This window comes from Alligator mississippiensis, chromosome 5, assembly GCF_030867095.1.
Source record: "Alligator mississippiensis isolate rAllMis1 chromosome 5, rAllMis1, whole genome shotgun sequence".
Lineage (NCBI taxonomy): Eukaryota > Metazoa > Chordata > Crocodylia > Alligatoridae > Alligator > Alligator mississippiensis.
In genome coordinates, this window is record NC_081828.1 from 38,693,638 (window position 1) to 38,708,960 (window position 15,323).

The 15,323-nt window shown below is 50.5% G+C and overlaps 1 protein-coding gene across 2 annotated transcripts in view; it reads left to right on the forward strand.

Annotated features, from left to right (window-relative positions):
- Positions 1 to 413: 413 nt before the first annotated feature.
- Positions 414 to 15,323, forward strand: part of LOC102570761 (suppressor of cytokine signaling 3) — a 42,728-nt gene continuing 27,818 nt past the window's right edge. For both annotated transcript variants that reach the window (XM_059728110.1, XM_019482481.2), the window contains exon 1: positions 414 to 532. The gene's annotated coding sequence lies outside the window, so the exon portion shown is untranslated. The remainder of the gene's footprint in view (positions 533 to 15,323) is intronic.

Sequence of the window (15,323 nt, forward strand, 5' to 3'; positions counted from 1 at the left end):
CTGCAGTCCTGTTGTTGCTTGTTTCAGAACCAATCAATATTTCAGAGAGGTAATGCTGGAAGGGACATCAAGAGCCCAACTGTAGTTCAAACCTGCAACCTTGGTGTTAGTGGCACCACACTCTAATCAGATGAACTAAATAGCAGCATGTAGGTGTAACACAGAAAATGTACAAGCAATTTTGTACCGCAAAGTGTGTTCTAATTTCATGTTACTGTGTATCTGCTCTGTGTCTGGTTTCAGTCACCTACAGCATGTAAATCAGATCTCCAGGCTAATTGGCTAGACTGGGCAGTGTTCTTTTAAATTGATTGGGTGGGAAAGAGGCTGGAAGCCTGACAAACCCTAGTTTGGGAAAACTTGGTGTGATGTCATGCCAAGGTATATAGGAGTCTTTAGCTGCAGCTAGAGAGGGCTACAGGACTGAAGACCTGAACTGCAACCTGGGGAGAAGGGCTCCTCGTGTGGGGAAGGGCTCCCCGCCCCTTTACTGGAAAAGCAAGCTGAAGCTATGTTGAAGGAGAAACCTCAGGTAAAGAGAGAGAGAGTCTGTCTTAGCATTTGGGATTCCTCTTTTTTCCCCTTTTTGTTTTCCTGGGTTTGAGTGGGATAGTGCCATGGAGGTATTAATCCCTGCAGCAAAATTACAAGTTTTGAAGCCTGGCAGTTTTTGGCCAGGATCGAAACCTGGCTCTTATCTGCTATTGCAGTTTTTATCTCCCAGCTGAGCAGTATGGTTGGGCCCTAGCTGTAGTCCAAGCCCTGGTGCAGATAGGCCTGGTCCCTCTTTGAGTCCTGGCCTACAGCTGTCTTTTTCAGGAGATGCTGTGTCCTAAGGTGGCTGCCAGCTTCTCTGTCCCTACCAGGAAACAGGGAGACAAGGCCCAGTGTTTACCCTTTCTATAAAGGTGCATGTCTATAGTCCATGAAGGTACGTCGCTACCCTGCCTTCTGCCTGCCTTCAGACTAACCTGGCTAACTACCTTTCTCTGCTCATGGATGGCACTGGGCTCAGCTGAATGAAAAGGACTGCAAGATATCCCTGCCAGAAACTTGCTCAGGTTCACTTAGACATCCTCTTCATGACCAGATGCAAGCAAATGAATATTGTAGCCAGGGCCTCCAGGGGACCAACCCACTACATTATGGTTTAAACAGGGATTATGGATTCTTATCCTATTACCTGGATTAGCTTTTTGTGACCCCTTTGTTCCTATGAGTTTTTTGCTGGTTTGCCTCTCACAGCACTCCCCCATCTTCCTTCCCTCCTTCCTCTCCCTTTTGCTTCCCCAGCAATTGTGTTCTAATCACTTCCACTTTATATTCAGCTCTGTGCTGTCTTCTCACACCATCTGATGAAATTAACCTGGGTTCACCTGGGCTCTCTCTAAATCTCTTATTTGGTCAGTCTATAAAGATGCATAACTGCCCGGCCTTCTGACTGCCTTCAGACTAACACAGCTAATTACCTCTCAACTTTACACAGAAGCTTTCAAGTTCACAGAGGTTTTTGACTTGTTTTATCCCATAACAAGTGGATGGGGGATACATATAGTACTGTGGTATGCTCTGTATTGCAAATATTAAACAAGTCACATGTTCTTAGGCTCCTGTCCTGATATTCTGGATTATTATTATTATTACCATTATTATTATTATAGCTGTTGTTGTTGTTCCTCACAGGGTGCATCTACATGCGTGCGTTTACTGCTCAGTAATTGAAATTACTATGCAGTTCAGACATGCATCTACACGTGCATGCCTGTACCGCACAGTAATTATGGTGATTTATGCTGACTTGAGTGTGAACTTGATACCTGCATGATGCATTACTGCACAGTAACTAATCAGGCATAAATTTGATACTTACCTTACTGCGCAGTAACCCTGTGTGTGGACTGATTTGAGAATAACTTTAATTGCAAATCAGTCCACACACGGTATTAATGTGCTTTAACACCTGCACATATAGATTCTGGCCTATTCCTGCTTATTGCACAGTAACTTACTGCGCAGTAATTTCAAGCCTGCATAAATGCATGTGTAGACATGCCCATGGTGTCCAAGCCAGTGGTTTCTATTTGTGTCTAAGGGAAGCTCCTTATGTCTAAAACACTTCCATGGTGTTGGAGGCAGCCTTCATGAGCTGTCCAGATCTGAGTGAGTTTTGAACTCATATCTCCTTAGTTCATAAAGCAAACCCTCCATTTGGGAAAGCTGATCCCACCCCACATGGGAGGCCCCCAGGCTAGCACATTCAGTCACAGACTGGCAGAGGCTGCTCTTGTTGACCAGGTGGTGCCCACCATGGGCGAGGAAGATCCAGGGGCACTGAGGGGACTGTAAGGGGTTTTGTTTCCCAAGAGAAATGTCTCTACCTGGTGCTGAGTGGGTGACTCCCCAGTGGGCCTGCACTGCCATCTCGTGGACGTGAGCCTGTCACTGAGCCCAGGCTGAGAGTCCGTGGTTCCTGGGGGGTGGTTTCCAAAGGGGCCTGTGATTTTCTATGGGGACAGAGGATGGAGGGGAGGAGTTGGGGCCTCATTAGAGCCACCAACTACCCCCACCCCCCTCCAAAATCAGGGAACTCAAAGGCTGGACTGGCTCCTGAGACAGAGTCACACCCTAACCTGCAATGTGACATGAGGGTACATCAATGAAAGGCTGGTAGAGGCAAGTGGGGGGCACAGTTTTTGGCAGGTGTGCCACAAACTAGACCCCGTACCATTCCCTTGAGTGCTACTCCCATCCCCTTCCCTTGACCACTCGGCTGCTCTGCTCCCTGCCTGACTTGCTATTCTTCTTTCTGCTCCCTGTCCCTTCTGCTGCTCTGCTCCCTGTCCCTTCCTCAGTTTTCCATATTCCCCACACACAGGCTGCCCATGCCCTTTGTGGCCCCCATGCTGCAGGTTGGCCACCACTATCTAGCCCTCCCATGCGCTAGACCTGGGGTTAGATTGGAGCTATTGCCCCCTTAGCAGAAAAGCCACTGCCCTACTCCCCACCCCCTAAGCCAGCTGCTCCCCCAGTTGTGGGACAGAAAGGGACCCCACACAGAGCTGCAATAGAACCAGACACCCTGGCTCCCAGCTCCAGTGTGAACCCACCCCCTGGCTATCTCTCATACTGACCCAGAAGAAAGACAGTGAGAGCAGATGCCAAGGTGGGAACCCCCTTTCCCTGCCATGGAGCTCCCACCTGTATGGGTTGCAGTGGAGAGGGGGCTTCCACCGCATTATGTTAAGCTCAACTTTGTGGTATCTGGGTCACACTCCCCAGGATTAATCAGCCCACACTCCCCCCTCAAACAGCCTAGGCCATTGGGGGCCCCTGGGCACAGCTCCACAGGCAGAAGGAGTTTGTCTCTATTCCTGGTTTTTAAGGAAACTTCCCCTGGCTCTGGTCCTTGTGCCGGTGCTCCTTGGACAGGTCTGATGTGTGCCCATTCAAGGCTGCAGGAAGAGATTGAGCATCTATGAGGGGTTGGGCAGAAACAGAACCCATGGGGAAGGAGGCTGCTGGGCTGGGGTCTGTGGTCAGGGGCACTTACATAGGTGTCCCCATTTCCCCTCCAATACAGGCCCTCACCTCTCACCACCAGTTCCAAAAGGTCACTGAGATGTGACCAGATATGTCTCTGCTCTATCGTGGAATGATAATTGCAGTTGTAGCTCCCTCTATCTCATGTCAGTGATGGCAAATTTAGCCACGTTCCCCTCAGGCATCTCCTGCTGCAGCAATTGTGGGTGTCTGGCCTTGGGCAGACAGAACTCCATGGTTGGCTGCAAACCCTCGCAGCTGATGGAGACGTGTCTGCCAAGTGCCACCATCTGGCTGGGGATTGCATAGATGGGGGTTTGGGGTATGCTCGCATGTAACAGCAGCTGTAGTTGCTGCTGCGGTGATGCCCCACAATGGTGATGTCAACCTCAGAGCCTGTTGAAATCCACCAGAAAGCCGTCTCCATCTTGAAGGGGAACAAATCTCACTTCCCAGCAGTGAGGCCAGGCGTAGCTCCCTCCATCTCATGTCGGTGATGGGAACTTCAGCCATGTTCCTCTCAGGCACCTGGGGCAGCAGCCCTGGGCACCGCCTTTGTGAGGGCCACAAAAATGGCTGCAACTGATCACACCACTGGGATCAGCAGCCTGGCAGCTGACACTGCTGGGGAGTCCTATGACCCTGAACTACTTGGTACTGAGTGTGTTACCACATTCCTCCTCACAGATAAACTGATCTCAGAAACAGATCAGTCTGAATCACAGTGATTAACATGGGAGAAAAGGCAGGTTGTGAGGGACAGCCTCAAGTGAGTGGGTTGAGATGCCTAGTCTGATGATAACGTCAAATGATATTCCCGGGTCAGAACAATGGTCATTGGTTATGACTCAGAGCTTCCCTTTTCCCTATGCCATTGGTCAAGAGAGTCTCATCAATGAGAAATGGGCAGGAATACAGAAATGTGAATTTGAACCCAATAAAACTCTTCTGCATGCAGGCAGAAGTGTGGTGGGAGTCTAGAACCTCCCCCAACTATGGGGACAGATTCTGAGGGGCCTGAGATGTCCCCATCTGGTAAGGAGAATATCTGTGTATTCTCTGCTCTACATAGCTGCTAGTGGTAATTTTGCCTGATTGCTAATATCCACATAAAGGCTATCAGGTGAACTTACTTTGGCTTGTCTTGTTTTGTCTCTGGATAAAATAAAAGCTCCCACAGTCATCCTGGGTATAACAGTTCCCCCCCCTCCCCCCAAGTTGTGAGAACCATAATTTATCCATTTGATTTTCCCATTTCATTAGCCCATTAATGTGTGTTTGATAACAGTTGCCTCTGGCCAAAATATTTAAAGAAGTTAAATTAATAGATATCTTAACCAGAGACATAAGGACATAACATAAAAACATAAGAACTGCCATTTACTGGGTCAGCCCATAGGTCCATCTTGCCCAGTCTCCTGTGTCACACAGTGGCAGAGAGCGGATACTCAAAGGGAGAGTGAAGGAACGTGACCAGGGTTTTTTCCACTGTTCCCGTCACTTGCCACCTCCAGCATTTCAAGTCCAGGAAATTCTGATTCAGAGGCCATGCCCCTCACACCTGTGCTCAATAGCTATCTTCCCTCCAAAAATTTGTCCAATCCCTTTCTGATAGGGGTGCACCAAGAGAGAGTTTTTGGGCTGATACTGATGGCTGATTTTTAATGAGCCATATGTGCCCATACTGATCCAATTGCCAATTATGCAGCTGGGCAGCGTGGAGAGTGGTGTCTGGTGGGTAAGTCTGTTGTGGGGGAAGAGGCAAGGGGGAGGGAAGGGATGCGGTGGGGCAGGTCGAGGCTCCCGCAGCGAGCCACTGCATGCACCCCAGGAGGGCACAGGGGCATGTGCCCCTGGATCTGCGTGCAGGGTGAGGGTGGGCTGCTGCTGCTGCGGGCTGGGGCTGGGGTAGTGCTGGGCTTTTCCCGGTGGGTGGCTGGACTGGGCTGAGCTGTGCTTGGGGCAGGCAGCAGCGGTGCTTGGAGGGGGGCTATGGGAGGGGCTGCAGGTACCCCAAAATTCACTGTAGCCCACCCAACCCTCCTTCCCAGTGCAGCCTGGCCAAGCTTCTGCTGGGAAGCCTGCAGTGGCAACCTGCCCTTGCTCTGCATACAGATCTGGGGCCACATTCCCCCATGCCTTCCCAGGTTGCGTGCAGGGGCAGGAGCTGCCCCTCCCCCACATACCCCCCAGATGAGCCACTTGCGGCTCCATCCCCCATCCGACCCAGCTGTGCAGCCCCTGCCCCTGCCCCTACCCCTGCCCCTCTCTCACTGCTGGGGCCTTGATCTGCCTTCCCCCCCCAAACAGACTTACCAGCTGGATCCAGCTGCTCTCCATGCTGCCCAGCTGCACTCCTGGCCACCTGCATGCTGTGCTGCTGCTGTGCACATGCACAGGGCACTTACTGGGGGTATTAATCGGCCACATCAGCCAAAAAAAGCTGATTGCCGATACAGTCAATTTTCCTTATATTGGTGCCAATCCGATATGGGACTGATGTATCAATGCACCTCTACTTTCTGAATCTGTCTGTACTGTCAGCTTCCACAGCACCTAGTGGCAATGAGTTCCACACTTGAATTACATGCTGTGTGATGAAAGAACTTCCTTTTGTTATTTTTAAACTTGCCACCTACTAGTTTTTTTTTTATGGCCCCTAGTTCTTGTCTTGTGAGAGACAGTAAATAATAATCTCCTGGACTTTCTATCAGGGACAAGGATAAATACATTGTGGACTATGTGGCCCTCTGGATGTGATTGTTTCACAAGGGTCACTCCACAGGTGAGGGTGAGCAGTGCTATGTCTGGTTCCAGTATAGCTGCTGGTAGTGGCTTCTCCTGAGGGTGACAGGTCCATTTGGATTAAAAAGTTGGAGTAGGCAACATCCTTTCCTAACAGTGGACTGCATCTTCATTCTGCGTTGTGCTCCAGAGGAACTGTCATATTACACCACTGTCACCACTCGGGGGTATAATATGAACACAATCATCCTGTACAAAGAACGGATTCTGTTCTACCCTGGCAGGAAATGCCTCTTCCTTGTCCACTGTGGTGGAGGAAAATCAGGGGTTTTCACAAATCAACCAGTGGAGGCCAGCATACTGCAATCCTTCTGTTACTTTAATTCCTCCATCCTGCATTTGCCAGGTTATTGCAGAATCTGTTCATAGTCCAGCGCCTAGTAGAGATTATCTGGATTGGATTTGTAAGCCTGTGGAGGACAGTCTTGCTTAATGGAAAATCAAGACCATTCCAAAGGACAGAGGGTTGTTAACATTTGTGGAAGGAAGAGTTTGGAAGGAATGGGGTGTGTCTTAATGAACCAGGAAGTCTCTTAGTGCTGCTGCCTGACTAGAAAGCCTGCTGCCACTGCCAGGCAGTTGGTTTTACATTTTGGGTGGAACAGGAATGAAAGGGGGTGCAGTGCAATGGCACCACTGCACCCACCTTGATCCACCAGGGGCATCCCTTTCCATTCACAGGCAGCCAGCTTTGTCTGACTCCATACTGCACCTTGCCAATCTGTGCAGGGGGGTTGTTTGGAGCAGGGTTACATGTGGAATCATCAATTTCTACCTGAAATTCTGTTTCATCGGTTCTAGCTGGTAGAAAGATCTTTTTCTCCTTCCAATTAACCTTTTCTCCTGGAGGAGCTCAGTCTCCAATTTGCATATTGCTTACCAGGATTCCAATGCTCAAGGACCATGAATGTCTTCCTTTGGTGACTGTGACACACTCTGTGACTTAGCTGGGCTTTTATATGTTAGATAGCATTCTTGGGGGGTGGGAGGGAGATATACATATAATTTCCTGACCCCACCCCCAAGTGCAAACCATTGATGTCATATATTTTCCCTGAGAGATATCTGCATCCTTTCAGACACAAAGATAAACAGTTCCTCATTAGAGATAGTTGTGGTTCTCATGCTTATTTTCCTCAACTGTGAGAAATATCACCTTTTGCAATAGCTTCTTTCTGGGTGTCAGCCTGGTTGCAAACTTCCTTCTTTTGGCATGTAAAATACAACTGTCTTTTAATTGATGGGCTTGGCCTACGGTCACACCCTTACTTCTGAACATTAAGTTGAGAGATGAAAAATTTGAGAGATTACCTCTGGGAAGTATGGCTGGGCATGGGTGGATCTAGGATTTAGAAAACAGGGGGGGGGGGGGGGAGGGGGGGGGCGGGGGGTGCAGACAAGGAGGTGCATCTCCAGATATAAAACAACATAAGCTTTTCTCCAGTTAAAAATAAACAGGCTATTCATAGGTTAGGGGTTGGGGCAGTATTATTCAGTTTAAGATTGAAGCAAAAACCACAACCACTTTACTGGAATGAGTTAAAAACAAATCTGCAGGGCTGTGAAATAGGAGCTTCATTACCAGGACAGTAGAATTGCAGAACAAAGGGCAGCTTGATTGGTGGGACATCAAGACCATTAAAAAGAAGAGAGGGTCGTTAACACCTGTGGAATGAAGAGTTTAGGGACCAGATGACAATGAGCCATGGAATCAGCTGACTCCCCCAGTGCTACCACTGGTGAGAAATGCTGCGGCCACAGCCAGGTAGTCGGTTTTAATCAACAGGAATGAATCAGGGGTGCAAAAGCACCCACCTGGATCTGCCTCTGGGGCTAGGGGAGGAATAGGTAAGTTCTTACCTTTAGTTTGTAGCAATCAGTCAAGATGTTTTCGGCTAGTTTCAGCAAATTCACCACATTTGTGGCTATTGCTGCTCGGACCCATGTTAGAAGGTTACTTCACATTCCTTTAAACAGTTACAGCAGTGTGTGATGGACCATTTACACAGAGGTTTTTTATGAGTAATACACACCTGGAACACAATAGGGCTAGCTTATCTGTAATCAGCTAAAGTCCCTTCTAGCTAGGACAAAGAGAGTGTGCTGCAGAGCATTGATGTCATAGTTTCATAGTTTTGTAGTAGCTAGGGTCAGGAGGGACCTGAACACATCATCTAGCCTGACCCCCTGCCACAGGCAGGAATGAATGCTGGGTTCACAAGACCCCAGACAGGTGATCGTCCAACCTCCTCTTGAATTTGCCCAAGGTAGGGGTGAGGACCACTTCCCTGGGAAGTTGGTTCCAGATTTTGGCCACCCTAACTGTAAAATATTGCCTTCTGATCTCCAACCTAAACCTATTCTCCATCAGCTTATTACCATTGTTCCTCGTCACCCCAGGTGGTGCTGTGGAGAAAAGGGCTCTACTTATTTGCTGTTGATCTCCCTTGATGAGTTTGTAGGCAGCCACCAGGTCCCCCCTCAGCCTCCTCTTGCTGAGGCTGAACATGTTCAGGTCCCTCAGTCTCTCCTCATAGGGCCTGTCCTGCTGCCCTCTCACCAAGCAGGTGGCCCTCCTCTGAACCCTCTCCAGGCTGGCCACATCCCTTTTGAAGTGTGGCGCCCAGTACTGGACGCAGTACTCCAACTGTGGCCTGACCAAAGTCGCATAGAGGGGGAGTATCACCTCTCTGGATCAGCTTGAGATGCATCTTTGGATGCATGACAAGACATGGCTGGCCTTGCTGTCTGCGGTCTGGCATTGGCAGCTCATGTTCATCTTGAAGTCAATAATGACTCCGAGATCTCATTCCACCTCTGTGCTTTCAATAGGGGAACTCCCCAGCCTGTATGTATGCTGTGGATTCCTTCTCCCAAGGTGCAGCACCCTGCATTTATCTACGTTGAACCCCGTTCTATTCTCATCTGCTCACTTTTGTAGTCTGTCTAAATCTATTTGCAGCCTCTCTCTCCCTTCAAGTGTGTCCACCTCACCCCACATCTTAGTGTCATCAGCAAACTTGGACAGCGTGCTTTCCATCCCCTCGTCCAAATCGCTGATGAAGATGTTGAACAGTGCGGGCCCGAGGACTGAGCCCTGGGGTACCCCACTGCTCACATCTCGCCAGGTTGAGTACAACCCATCCACCACTACTCTGTGGGTGCGCCCCATCAGCCAATTTTTTACCCATCCAACTGTGCAGGCATCAATGCCACAGTCACTTAATTTATTGATGAGGATGGGGTGAGAGAGAGTGTCAAAGTCTAGAAAGACTACGTCCACGGCGACACCATCATCCAAGGATTTAGTTACTTGGTCATAAAAGGCAATCGGGTTGATCAGGCAGGACCTGCCTTTGATGAACCCATGCTGATTGCCCCTGAGCACGATCTCCCCTGCAGGCCCCCCACAGATGTGCTCCTTGATGATTCTCTCCAAGATCTTCCCGAGCACCGCAGTGAGGCTTACAGGCCTATAGTTACTTGGGTCCTCCTTCCTCCCTTTCTTGAAAATTGGGACCACGTTAGCCAGTTTCCAATCCCCCAGCACCTGGCCAGATGACCATGAATGCTCATATAGTCGGGCCAAGGGCTCCGTGAGGACCCCTGCCAGCTCCCTCAACATGCTTGGTTGGAGGGCATCTGGGCCTGCAGATTTAAAAATGTCTAGCCCTTCCAGAAGATCCCTAACTACATCTGCACTGACTCAGCTATCCCCAAGATTGTCCCTACCTCAGGTAGGTGGGATGTCCCGGTCCCTGTTCAAGAAAACAGAGGCAAAGAAACTGTTAAAAATATCAGCTTTCCTGTCTGCTATAGCCACAAGATTACCGTTTGCGTCTTGCAGAGGCCCTACTTGCCTGGTGCCCTCTTCTTTCTCCCAATGTACTTGAAAAAGGACTTCTTGTTGTCCTTAATCCTGGACGCTAGCCTGAGTTCCATCTCTGCCTTGGCCTTCCTAATAGCCCTCCTACACTTCTGGGCAGAGGAGGAGTACTCCTCCTTGGTGATAGCTCCTCCCTTCCACTGGTTGTATGCCCCGCTTTTAGTCCTCAGGCATTGCTGAATGCCCTTGCTGAGCCAAGGGGGTTTCTGAGCACTCTTACTCCCCTTGCTTCTCTCAGGGACTGTTATTCTTTGGGCCTGGAGGATTGCCCCCTTAAGGTATGACCATCCCTCGTGGACTCCCATCTTCTCTGTCTTCTGGGCCCTCAGTGCCTCCCCCACTAGTCTCTTAAGCTCATTGAAGTTGGCCCTTCTGAAGTCAAGGACTTTAGCCTTGGTGTAAGCCCTTGACACCCTGCGTTGGATAGTGAAGTCCAGCAGGTGATGATCGCTATTGCCCAGGTGGTCAAGGACCTGCAGTCCCCTCACCAGGTCATCCCCTGTGGCCAGGACCAGGTCCAGCAAGGCGTTACCCCTAGTGGGGCTGTGCACTTCCTGGATAAGGTGAAGGTCCTGTAATACAGCCAGGAACCTACGCGAGCGATCAGACCTGGCTGTCTGCTCCTCCCAGCAAATGTCTGGGTAGTTTAGGTCACCCATGACAATAACATCCCTTGACCTAACCGCCTCCATAAGCTGACTGGAGAAGTCCTGGCCCAGCTCTTCTCCCTGGTTGGGTAGTCTGTAGTAGACACCCACCATAATGTCCCTTTTGCCATGCTCCCCTTGTAGTTTGACCCATAGTGTCTCTGCCCAACCCTCCTCTAACCCGAAACCTGGAAAAGAATGGAGATCTACTGGGATGAGATATGAGCCTGACCCTCCTCTAAGCGGAAGCTAATCCTTGATGATGTGAGGTGCTCTTTGACATAGAGCGCAACACCCCCCCACCTTTCATCTCTGTCCTGGGTCTTCTATATAGGGTGTATCCCTGAATGCCTGCCACCCAGTTGTAGGTAGGGTCCCACCAGGTTTCTGTGAGCCCTACTAAGTCTGGGTTCTTACTCACAATCAGGAGGCACAGTTCCTCCTGCTTACTCCCCATACTACGAGCATTAGTGTAGAGGCACTTGAGGCCTCCTGAGGGTGCACATGCCTCCCTCCCACTCCCAGGACAGTTGTGGCCCCCTACGCCCAGGACGTTGATGTCTGACCATTACTCTGTCTCCTAGGCCAACTTCAAAACCTTTTGTATGAGTGAGGAGCTTTACCATCTTTCTTTGCCTTTTCCCTTGGTTTATGGCTTCTTGAAGTGGTGGAATAAACTCCACAACCCCTGGAAATGGCACAGAAAGCCAAAAGGAGGGTTCCCAATTTTATACAAAAAATGCTGGGGATTAGAATCACAAGCCAATGAGGTAGGGAGAAGTAAACAGGATACAGGTAGATAAACATTAACATTAAAGAACATACACTTAGAAGCTGAATAACAGATAACAAGCAGTGACGCAATGGGGTATTCAGTCTAGAACAGATAACTACTAACACACATGTAGCAGACTGCCAGCTCAAGGACCCTGGGGACAGTCTGCCATCTGAAGAGGGTGGGAGAAGTCTGCAGATTGGGAAGGCCAACAGGCCAGCTGCAGGCAATGAGCCCTGATTAAAAGCTGCCTTGGAGGGCTGGACCAGCTGATACAAATAATAAGCTGGCCCACAAGAAGTTAAGAGGGTGCCTGGAGAAAGGAGCCAGAGAGCGATTGCCAGAGAGAACTCAGGGAGAGTGTTAGGCTCCTAGAGAGAGGAGCCTGGGTCAGGTAGACAGTCAAGAGTTGAGAGCCAAGGTGGCCAGACATCTGGGAGCAGACAGCAGAGAGCCTGAGAGCCAGAAGTTGAGAGCCAAGTGACTGAGAAGCTGAGGGCCAAGACGGAGAAAGCTAGTGGGTCAGAATAACAGTGCCCAAGGACCCTTCCTGGAGTGCCTTTCTCTTAGGAGTCAGTCAGGGCCTGTGAGCACAGCAGAGACTGTATATATGATTAGAGTAAAACCAGGTGGTCCAGGAGAAGACCACTTGGTGGTAGTTTTCACTGGGCAAAGTGCTTATGCTGACTGTTCCCTACCAGGAATAAACTTACCTTGGAGAAGTGTGGACAATAAACAGAGGTGGTGAGCCGGTAAAAGGATAACGAAGGACTGTGAGTGAGGTAGTTAAACGCGAACCCGCTACAACACACTAGTACTGAAGTACAGACACCTAAAAAACCTTGTATCTTCCTACACCTCCAGAGGGGTCCCAAGCCAGACTCTAAGCCTGAGAGTGCTCAATTGCTATCCGCACGTCTGCATGAATGACTGGTGCCTCCTGAGCCTGGGGGGGCACTATGGCAGCAAGTGGTGAGTGGGGACCACCAGTGGCATACTGACAAGGGGTGGGGGCAGGGCAGGAGAGGGCCATGGCCCCCAGGCACTGGACTGGGCCGCGGTGCCTCCCGCGTTTAGTGTATAGCCCACCCACCTGCCTGGCGGGTTGTACGTTTCTTTACCCATTACAGCCAGAAATTCTGGCCACTGCCCCTCCCCCAGCACCCAGTGTGCTGCGATGTCAATTTCCCCGTGGAAGTGCCATGGGGCAGGAGAGGGGGCCCTTCACCCTGCTCAGATTGTCCCTGGGGGGCACAATTGCAGACATTGGCCCCTGGGCACTGGAGCCCCATGGTACACCACTGGGGGCCACCCACAGCCACCGGTGGTGGTGTCGGCAAGGGCGAGCAGTGAGCGGGGACTGCCCACTGCCACCAGCGGTGGCGGCGGTGGGGCGGGGGGGAATGGCAAGCGGGGACCATCTGCAGATGCCGCCGGCCATGGCGGCAGCGAGTGGCAACAGCCTGCAGAAGCTGGTGGCGGCAAGTGGCAACAGCCTGCAGAAGCCAGCGGCGGCTTCGTCAGCAGCCAAACTCCGGAGGTGGGCACATGCCCCGACTATGCGTTGCCCATGTATCTGTGTCCTGCTACTACAGTTCAGCAGTACTGGCTATGTCACTCCTCTGGAGTCTCTGGTCACGTGTGTTTCTCTGCCACTGAGTCTGTGTTCTGTTGCTGCTTCCTGCTTCTTCGATCATTTTCCTCCCAGGCCCAGGGTCTCTGGGCACATTTACAGATGTGCTCTGGAAGGTGGGGAGGTGGCACATTCATTAGCATGACTCTGAGAGCTTCGCTAATTAAAGCGCTCGAAGTGTCAGGTGTATCAGCGTCCCCGCACTGAAAAATGGTGGTGGGGGTGCTTTAACTAAAGCTCATCAAATGAGCTTTAGATAAAGCGCCCCCATTGCCCCCATTGCTCATTTGACGAGCTTTAGTTAAAACACCCCCACCACCATTTTTCAGCACAGAGACGCTGATACATATGATGCTGGAGTCTGCTTCAGTGCCTGTAATTACAATGTGTTGGAATAAACTCTCTGCATGTGTATAGGCACCTTAGGAGTTGTAGTTACATGCAGTTAGCACCGTTTTGCAGCTCACGTTCAGTCAGCAGGGCTGCTCTCCCTCCTGTTGCACAGCTACATTGTAATGTATCACATTTAGCTCACAGCATCCAATACAGTGGTATTTCCTGTAAGTGTTTTGTTAGTTGTTGCAGAAATGTTACCTGTTCATATTCTTGATGAAGTTCAGTATCTTCATAATTCAGTCTGTTACCAATTCAAAGCGGGAATATTTGTTTCTGTTGTTTCTGGTGGCTCCCCCAGGGACATCAGAATAAACAACAAATTCTCATCCCCATGTTTCCTTCAAGATTTGACATGTTTGGCCAGCCCTTCTTTATGATTTGATTATAATTTTCCATTTGTCTGCTGGGCTGGAGCAGGGAGCTAAGGGTGAGGCCAGGGCCATGCACACAGTGTGGCCCAGGGGACCCATGTGCAGGGTCTGGCTGCTTAGAAGTTGGACAGCCCTGGTGTAACACACTGGCAGCCATTTCCTGCATCCCAAGCAGAGGCCTTGGTAGAGCCCATCCCTGTTCTCATCCCTGAGACACCTATGGTCATTGCAGATGCTTGGAGGTTGGTGAGAGCTGACTCAGGCAGGGAACCTGCAGACTTGGGTGGGAGTTTAAGAGGAAGAATTCTGAGGGAACTCTGTGCACTCAGGCCACAAGCTGCAGCACTGGGTTTAGTGCACTTAATAACGATCCAGCTGCGGCTGTTTAAATGGAGTCTCTTAATTATCCTTTATTATTGCACATGAGACAGATGGGTTTTGTTACATCGGTCCTTCCAGCCCCATCCTGAAGATGTGACATCATGGTGCTGAGGATTACAGCAGACTACGCTAAGATGTGGGGGGAAGTGGGCACGGTAGAAGGGAGGAATAGGCTGCAATCGGACCTAGACAGGTTACAGGGGTGGGCAGATGAGAATAGGATGGGTTTCAACACTGACAAGTGCAAGGTACTGCACCTGGGGGGGGAGGAACCAGCAGCAGACCTACAGGCTGGGGAACTCCCTTCTCATCAGTGCAGAGGCAGAAAAGGATCTTGAAGTCATTATTGATGCCAAAATGAACATGGGCCGACAGTGTGGGGATGCGGTCAGGAAGGCTAACTGTACCTTGTCATGCATCCACAGATGCATCTCAAGCAGGTCCAAGGAGGTGATCCTCCCCCTCTGTGCGGCACTGGCCAGGCTGCAGTTGGAGTACTGCGTCCAGTTCTGGGTGCCGCACTTCAGGAGGGATGTAGATAACATGGAGAGGGTTCAGAGGAGGGCCACTCGCATGATCAGGGGGCAGCAGGGCAGGCCCTACGAGGAAAGGCTAAGGGACCTGAACCTGTTCAGCCTCCACAAGAGAAGGCTGAGGGGGGATCTAGTGGCAGTCTACAAACTAGTTAGAGGGGACCAGCAGGTATTGGGGGAGTCCCTGTTCCCCCGAGCACTACCAGGAGTGACTAGGAATAACGGTCACAAGCTGGCAGAGTGTAGATTTAGGCTAGACATCAGGAGGCGCTACTTCACTGTCAGGATGGCTAGGATCTGGAACCAACTTCCAAAAGAAGTGGTGCTCGCTCCTACCCTGGGGGTCTTTAAGAGGA